Genomic DNA, 9,972 nt, shown 5'->3' with positions numbered 1-9,972 from the left:
ATTAATTATTATTGTTAATTACTATATATTATTTATTATTATATATATATATATAATAAAATAATAATAATAATAATAAAAGTAATAATAATTGTATATAATTATTAATAATATATATGTAAATTATAATTTAAGAATAATATATTTTATAATCATAAATATTTCAAATATTATGAAAGAAAAAAAGAAAGTACCGGAGATGGTTAGAATAGTAAAATTATTTGTTATCTTTGCAAATCTTCGCATTTTTTTTGGGAAGGATGAAAATTTTGTACAATCTCGCAAATCCATCTTTACATATACTCTTAAATCACTGAAAGGGAATATAAAAAGCTTTATGAATCCATCCGTGCAAAATAGTAGATTTGTAGAATATGCTCAAAGGAACATTATGTTAGGGTATGTTTTTTGAAGAGATGGATTTGGGGGAAAATGTAAGGATGAATTTGGATGGATATGGGTGAATTTGAGTGGATGATTTTTTGTATTTCTTTGAAGAGATTTAGAGGTGAAAGTGTGTGAATTTGAAAGTAAAATTTGTGAATGATTTGATTGATACGATAGATAAAAAAGAATTAATATATTAAAATCTAAGATTACTATTTTGCCCTTATAATAGAAATTAATGTTATTATGATTATTATTTGTTATTAATGTATAACATCTCACTTAATAACTTTTAAACTACTAAAAAAACATCATATAATGATAGCACAAAACAAATAGCATTGAGACCACTATAGAATATCAATACAGTCATCCCGAATATAACCATAATAATAACTACTATATGTGCAAGCCAACTTTAAATAGAGCTAGAGATATTCTAACTCTAAACTCAAAACTTAAAAATAGCTAAAAACATGGACATGTCCTACTTAGCCGCTTCCCTACTGATCATAAGACGGGTATCCTCACTTGCAACATATTATGCTCACACAATTAAGTCATCATTGCAAAAGAATAAACCAAGCACAAACAATACCAAAACAACACAGGGTAAGCTAATTACAAATAGTAGAAATATTCAATTAAGTCATAATCACATTACTAATTACCTACCATAGTCTAATACATAATTCAATCTAACACATATCAACAGTTGACTTTAGACTCAATTATCCAGATTCATGCAAGTGACATCGGATCTCTTGGTGGTTTGCACCTGTGTGTGATTCCCAAACTTTGCAAAGTTTGGTCTCAAGGAGTTATCACCTAATCACACACAAGGTAAATCCCCTGCACACCTTGGACTTGATCAAGTTCAGTGACTAGGATTTTCTGCTACTCTTCACGACATAACTCATTCTACTCTACGTGAGCATTAATGATTATTAGAGTGTTAGGATAGCAACCAATAACGAGTCTTTATGTCTTTGCATACACTAAATATTACTCTTCAGAATTCCTCCTTGAAATTCCACAAATCATATTACCTTTCACACTTCAAATAAATCCACACACATATATACATACATTTCAAGTTCCAGTAACAATTAATGCAATATCATATTCTCTAAAATGAAAGGAAATTCTTTTATCCAAGTCCTGGTCCACTCTCGACCAATGACGCATAGCTCGCCCAAAAAATTGACCAATGGGACTCTAGTGAAATAATTCCCTCATAATTTGCCCAGCAATTAGGACTCGTTCAGCGACGCCCAAAACCAGTGAATCCCTAATCCATAATTCGCCCTGCGAGCTCGTGCTTGCCCAACGAATTATGAATTAGAGATCCACTATTTTTACAACTCGCCCAACAACCCTACTCGCCCAACGAGTTTGCATAATTTTACAGATCAAAATTCTGCATAATTTGTGCGTATTCCAAATCGGCAGAAGGGTGCATTGCAGAGTCCAGATACTTTGCTACTAGAGAATTTCCTAGATATTCCATTAATACCAAAGTCTTAGTTACAACAACAAACGCCATAGAAACTTTAAACATACTATTAATTTCACAAACTCAACTTAAAATCAACAATCAAATTTGCAATCAATTCCTTCATAGTCCATGTCACAATAAAAATTCATAATCAAACTATTTATTTAACACCAAATTCAACATACACACTAACTAAACAACTTCAAATTAGCTTCCCTTACCTGAAGATATTTCATATGACTTAAAGACTACCGAAAACCCCCTTTTTGCGTCAAAAATCTCAACTCAACCTAAGATTAGTACAAATATGAACAGAGAACATCATTAAAACCACTAATCAATAGAGAATCTTAAAGAAGACTTAAAAATCACATGCATCTCATAAATGATCACATGCAAATCTAAGAACAATGATAGAGAAAAAGAGCATAATATCAACTTACTATGTGGAGGAAACTAATCAAATAGAATTAGAGAGCACTCTATAAGTGCCACCCTAGCCGTTTGTGATCATCAAACAGATGAACGCACAGTAAGATACTATAGAGAGAAGGGGGAGAGAGCTTTTAGAACTGTTTTCTAGAGAGATGAAGTGTTTTTAGATAATGAGATCCTTTTTATGAATTTCAATTTATATAAAAAGCTTTTATTATTAAAATATTAATAGGATATCATTATTTAAAATCATTGACACTCCTAAAATAAGATTTTCTAGATTTTCATAAAATATATATATATATATATATATATATATATATATATATATATATATATATATATATATATATATATATATATATATATATATATATATATATATATATAAGTATGAAATCAGCTAGATTTATAAATTTGTTAATGTGAACTTACCCTTCTCAGTGTCGGATCTTGACCAAAATTTGTTAAATCATAATAGAAATTACACATGTATACAAGAATGTCGATCGTTTTCATCTTCCATCTTATTAACATGCATATATTGATTCAAAAGTCTTCACAAGTTTTTATTTCGTTTTTATATGATGAGCAACCATATATTATCCTGTTTTCATCTTCCCCCTAGTAGTTTTTGTTTTATCAATTTTAAAAAGTGAATTTATTCTTTTGTTTTTCATCAATATACCTATTCAAAAAAGAAATTTAAGACTAAAAAAATACTTTATCATAATCTATTCAAAAATTGAGAGACATAATAACTACAAAAATTATGATAATCAAATCACAATTAAAAATTGACTATGAAAAATAAGATAATACATTACTTTTTCTTCTATATTCATAAAAATGAATATATATATATATATATATATATATATATATATATATAATGGTCATGAGATAAAAATAGTTCTAAATATTAAACAAATATTTCAATATCAGGTGAGACAAAAGATAATTACCTTTTATTTTTCTTTAAAATGGAAGAGAAAATATGAAAAATAAAGGAAAAAAATAACAAGTTTCTGTTTTAACTTTTTTTTTTTCTTCAGTAAAAAAAGAAAATGGTAAACATGATAGATGTGTGATAGATGAGTACAACATATGAGAAACTCAAAAGACAATGAGAGAAAAAATAAAAAATATCTTAATAATTTTTTTATTATATTTGATTTTATGTTTTTATTATGGTTAAAAATACCTTTTTGTTCTCAATTTTCCTCAAGTTTTTTCAAGTAAGTCCTAATTTTGGTTTTGTGTTCAAATAGGTCCTAATTTTCGTCAATTTTGTTCAATTAGGTCCGTTTTTGCTAACACCGTTTAAATCATTAAAGGCCATGAAAAGTGACTGCCACGTGTTACTTCGTGATTTTTTTTTAATTTTTAATTTTATTTTTATTTTATTTTCATTTTTTTAAATTTTTTTAAATGTACACGTGTCAACCCAGTAGCGTGCCACGTGTCACTTCGTAGTCTTTTTTATTTATTTTTGTTTTGATTTTTTAAAAATGTCCACGTGTCAACCCAGTAGTGTGCCACGTGTCAAAGTCAATGTTCTATATTCAATTTGGTCCCTATATTATTAATTTTATATCAAAGTTATAATGATGTGAATTTTAATATATTATATAAAAATATTTAATAAAAAATGTGAATTTTAATATAAAAATTAAATTTGGTTTCAATTTGGAGAAGGACCAAATTGGTTAATGTTAACAAAAATTGGGACTAAATTGAACAAAAATAACAAATATAGGGACCAAATTGAATATAGAACATTGACTTTGACATGTGGCACGCTACTATGTTGACACGTGAACATTTAAAAAAATTTTAAAAAAATAAAAAATTCAAAAAATACCACGAAGTGACACGTGGCATGCTACTGGGTTGACACGTGTACATTTAAAAAAATTTAAAAAAATAAAAATAAAATAAAAATTTAAAAAAATCACAAAGTGACATGTGACCATCACTGTTCATGGTCATCAATGATTTAAACGGTGTTAGCAAAAAAGGACCCAATTGAACAAAATTGACGAAAATTGGGACCTATTTGAACACAAAACCAAAATTATGACTTATTTAAAAAAAATTGACAAAAATTAGGACCAAAAAGGTATTTTAACCTTTTATTATTTATTAATATTAAATATTATACTTTATAAAAAAAATAAAAAAATACATAATTAAATTTTCATTAATTTTCAATATACTACTACCTAATTTAAAAAGATATATATAATTTAAAAATTGAAGGTGGGGGTGGGGGGGATGTCGTGGTCCCTTGCTCTTTCTAACATCTGCCTCTGCCCTTGCTCTTATATTGGGAATAGTTTAAGTGACTGATCGCATAACCATTAATTAGTAGTATTAGAGCCGAAGGTTCAAAGTGATTAACCATATAACTATAACCAAAAAGTGATCACCGAGGTGACTAACTGCAAAACCAGAACAAAGGGGTCACCATACACTTGAGGAAAAATATATCATATGCAAAAAGAAAGAAAATCACCCTTGAGGGGAGATTGTAAGAAATAATTCAAGTGTAAGTAAAAGTCCCACATTAAATAGAATAGACAAAAATAAATACTATATAAGAATAAAAATTCATAATACCATTGTTTTAAAATTTTAGGTTAAAAGAAGTGTTATATCCCTTATATAATGTTATATATATAAAATCACATATGTCGATGTCGGAAACTCAAATGAGAAATATATATAAACCCAACACTTACATAATTTCCTCGAAAATGGGGAAAGAGGTAGTAAGGAAGCATTCATCTCAAAGTAACTTAGCAGAATAATATATTCCATTAATATATTTCCTTCAAACATTCTGTAGCAATCTTTCTAATTCAATTCATTCTCGTTTTCCGTTTTGTATGTCTAATTCTTAATGTTATGAAAAATCTAATAATATGACTTCCATTAAATGTTATTTTATGTAACATTAAAATATACCAATATTTAATTATTATCTCAAATATGGTTGGATTAGTCCATTGTAAAAATAGTTTTTCACCGATTGGACTGATCTAAAACAAATAATTGGTTGTTTAGAATTTCTATTTGAAATTGACCCCACAGGAAAAAAAAGTTTGGCAATTATAATCACTCTGTTGCCAGCCATAAATTTTGTGTTTCTTTTAACCATTGTCTATCTGTGGAATCAAATGCCTCAACTCTGGCAATATATAGTTCTTTAAGTAGTAACTAAAGTTGGCGTTTTCTCTTTTCAAAATCTCTTCTCTCAAAATGACACTTGTTTATAGCAGTGTTATGGTTCCATTCAGGAAGTTTGATTCAAATTAGAATGTATATATATATATATATGAAAGTCATTTTTCAAATGGACAAATAAACTGATCAATCAGAACAACAATAATTGAATATAATGGACTAAGGGGAATAAGCCAAAATATAATTAAGTAACGAATAAACATGTAAAGGAGAAAAATACAAAAGATAATTATCATAATAATTTAAGCGTGTAATGAAAAGGATGGAAAAGAAAAGAAAGAACAAAAACTGAGCTATTTAACTATTTTGGTTGGAGTTTGTTATCCTCTATTCAGTTGTCTAATTTGTTCTTTTCATGGTTGTTTGGGCTTGTTTATAGATTAGCTAGCCACCAAATTTGACTACATTCATTTAACTGATATATATATATATATATATATATATATATATATATATATATATATATATATATATATAAAAGCCAGAAAAGCAACCACGTAAGTGGAAGAAATGTGACTACTGTTATGAAATAAAGTTAATTATAGAGAAAAGAATAAAAAAAAAATAGATCTTCTAGGTTGTCAATATGTTGATCGTAATTTACTGCCTGATCCTAATTCCACCCCAATATCATCAGCCTTTTTCAAACCTAGAACATGGCTTTGTGTTGCTAGATCTTCTAGGTTCTCAATAAGTTTTTCCATCCTGGATTCAATTTCATTTTCAAAGAAACTGACAAAAGAGGATTTGAGAAAATTCCACACTTTTTTAGCAGCACTCTGAGATTCAACTTCTGCTTGGCTTTTGGAGAGTACAACGTCTTAGACGAGACTTTTTTTTGAAAGACTCAACAGTGGTATCAAAGTTTGGATTCGTGAGGTGATCGATTTAGACGAGACCCTGTATCGAAAGTTTTCTTGATAGTGGGTCAGGTCAGCAAGTTCCATTAAAAAAAAACAACACTACGAAAAAAGGGATAATTAGTGGTTAGCTCGAGAGAGAAAAACTAATGTGAAATTGTACCTGTACAAGATGCTATTGGAAGGGATATGGACTAGTATGTATTTTTTCTATGGGAGTTCAGCTGTAGAAATTATCCATTGATAAATGAAATGTTATTTAGAACCATCCAATTTTGTCCTCTCCAATTTAAAACCAAATTAGTAAATAAACTTAATTACAAAGAAAAAAAATATATATATATATATTGTAACATGTATAAATTTATAAAAAAAATATTTTAATATATATATATATATATATATATATATAAATTGTAATTATTAATTACTAATTTGGTTTTGAATAAGAGATAATCTAATTGGATGATTTTAAAGAATAAAAAATCTAAATTAAATAAAAAATTAGATTGAAAACAACTACGAACAATATTTAACCATAGCGACAAGTAAGATAACTATCAAGTTAGCATATCAATCTAATTTATACATTAAATCTCTACCTAAATATCTAAATTATTTTATCTTTTATATATGTAAAAAATTTTAAGTGTAAAAAATTATAAGTGTAAAATTTGTAAAAGTATATAAATTGTAACATGTATAAATTAAAAAGAAATTTAATATGTATATATAAATTATAATTAAATTTAATTACTAATTTAGTTTTAAATAAGAGATAATCTAATTGGATGGATGATTTTAAAGAATAAAAAAACTAAATAAAATAAATAATTTAAATAAATTAGATTGAAAACAACTCCGAACAATATTTAACCATAGCGACAAGTAAGATAACTATCAAGTTAGCATATCAATCTAATTGTAGGATGTTGAAAAGTTCTAAAACTTAAAAAAAAAAAAAATTTATCACAAAAATTTAATAGAAACTGAATCAGAAGTTATCAAATTTTTCATAGATTCAAAACTTAATTAAATCTTTTTATTATATTAATTATGTTTATCATATATCAATTTTTTTTTTATCTTTTACTTTTTTCTACCCTATTCACTCGAAGATGTGGAGATGATTTGTGATTCATTTTCTACTCTTTTGACAAGTATTAGAAATGACACAAAAGTTATGTACCTTGACTATATCATAACCACTCATTCATTCATGCAGATTGCGTACAATTGTGAATGACAGAGATGTGGGAAGACTCAACCCTAATTGGTTGTTAACGACGAACCATAAATGTTCAACATCAAGGTGTAGAATAGGACAGTGAACAAGTAAAAGGATAAGAATAAAAATATAATTCATTTGGTGAACTCACCCTTGGAGGAGAGACAGTTAAGAATCTAAGTATAAGTCTAAGTCTCACCTTATATGGTTGAAGGGACTCATCCTTGAGAGAGAGAATTGTTAATAATTCAAGTATGAGTCTAAGTCCCACATTGATTATAAATAAAAAAGTAGAACACTATATTTGTTCTAATGATTTTCAATAGGAATGGAATCTTATCATCAGGTTTGAGTGTCTTCATGTGTGTTAGAAAGAATAGATAGAAATAGGGGTGGACATAATATATTGACCTGTACTGATTCATGGTTAACTGCATTGTTTTATACTGAAAAAAAAAAACTGAACTATTTGTAATTAAAACTAAATTGAACTGTTTTTCAGTTCAGTTTCAACAAACCAAATTTATATAAGTTAACCCGTGTATGAACTGAACTGGCATTTTAGTGTCCCCTTCCTCTTCTATATTAGAACACTCTCCATTTCTTTTGTTTCAGTAAGCACCCACTGTCACGGTAAAAAAACTGAGATTTTTATGTTTGAAAGCTAATAAACAAGGTTCAAAAAAACATGGACAATGATAAACTTTAACGAGAAAAAATAGATTTGGATGCATGTTTTCTTTTTTTGGAAAGAAACCATTAAAGTTATTTACGTATTTGTTAAACATGGTCTTCCTCTACATAATAAAAGAGTATTTGTTAAGCATGAGTAGAATGTTAATATGTTTTTCCATTTCTATTTTAAAAAAATATATCTTTATTTAAATTCAAGTATATGTAAATGATTTTTTCTGTTACAGTCACTTTGGTACTTTCATCAAGTGAATCATCAAATTCTATAATCAAATTCTATAAGCTGTGACAGTGTTCCCTTCAAGTGAGGTAGTCTACACCATGCAGCAGAGTGATGAGATCAAATTCTTTAGTGTGCTGTGAGAATCTAAGCCTATCAACATCTTAAGGCAAATAACTAACATATAAATTGTATACAATAGTAAGTTTTTAACTAAAACAAGGTGGAAGATTTTGTTATTTTGTTAAAAATATTTGGGTCTGAGCAAAGTTTGAATTGTTTTTTGTTTTACTGGTAGAAGGGAATATATTCCTTCAAGCGGGAGAGTTTGATGATTCAGAGTTTGATAGTCTCACCAAGCAGAAAAAAGCTTTTAAGAAAAGCATTGGATATGTAGGATTTGGCTGCTAGCTTCTTCACTTTTAGCTTTACTTTTTAGTTTCTTTTGATGTCAAAATCTACACCACCAAAGGGAATGTAAAAATTTTGGCTTTGGCGAATTGGTTGGATAAAAATTTGACTGCTACTGTGAGGCTGTAACCTATTAACAAGGCTGTAACCTTTGAGGCCACTTTCTCACACTTATCATCATTCACATCCTTGACCTGTGAACTGTCTGGAAAGAGAAAAATGTGTGGACCAATTATTGTGACATAGCACAACATGAGAATATTCCCCCAAATGCGACAAAACACAACAACACCCTTCTCTCTCACTTTTTTTTTTTTTTTATCTAGAATGTGGCTAGTAGTATTGCAGTTGCAGGCCATCCCAAACATGATCCAATAGATACAGCTTGGGTGATGAACTAAATGAAATGACATCTATTGCATTGATGAACACTGAACAAAATGAAAAATGCAGATATGGTTTGGATAAAGGGTAACACGTGAGTCGTGACTACTTTGCATGCTGAGAAATAATAGGAGTAGAGGAGATTAATCTATGTATGATGTCCTAGTTACAACATATGTGGCCATTCCTGATGTGGCTCAAACCATGAAACCAAAACCATGGTAGACCACCCAGATGAGATGACTTTGTGTTTGTTCATTTGGAAACTTCTATAATTCGAGGTTGGCACGATTAAAAGAGACAACTCATAATGAAGTGTTCGTGTGGGACAGAACATCTTGCCAGTGCTACTTAATAGCATAATCCGTTTTATGCGGATATATGATTGCTTATTAAGTTCTGTTACGATAGTCCTTCTATACTCCTATACTGCACTTATCTAGAATTGTTATCCTGCTTATTTTTTGTAACAAGAATAGATATTTGTAGTGGATAATTTTTTATCGTCTTATGCGACAGTGAACCTTGTCCCTTTGCAATCAGCCATCCAAATTGGTAATACTGTAGCTACAAACTTCCACTGGTAATTTCTCTTGATTGTGCTTGT

This window comes from Vigna unguiculata, chromosome 11 (assembly GCF_004118075.2).
Source record: "Vigna unguiculata cultivar IT97K-499-35 chromosome 11, ASM411807v1, whole genome shotgun sequence".
NCBI lineage: Eukaryota > Viridiplantae > Streptophyta > Magnoliopsida > Fabales > Fabaceae > Vigna > Vigna unguiculata.
The sequence above is the reverse complement of the archived record's forward strand: the minus strand, read 5'-3'. Positions refer to the sequence as shown.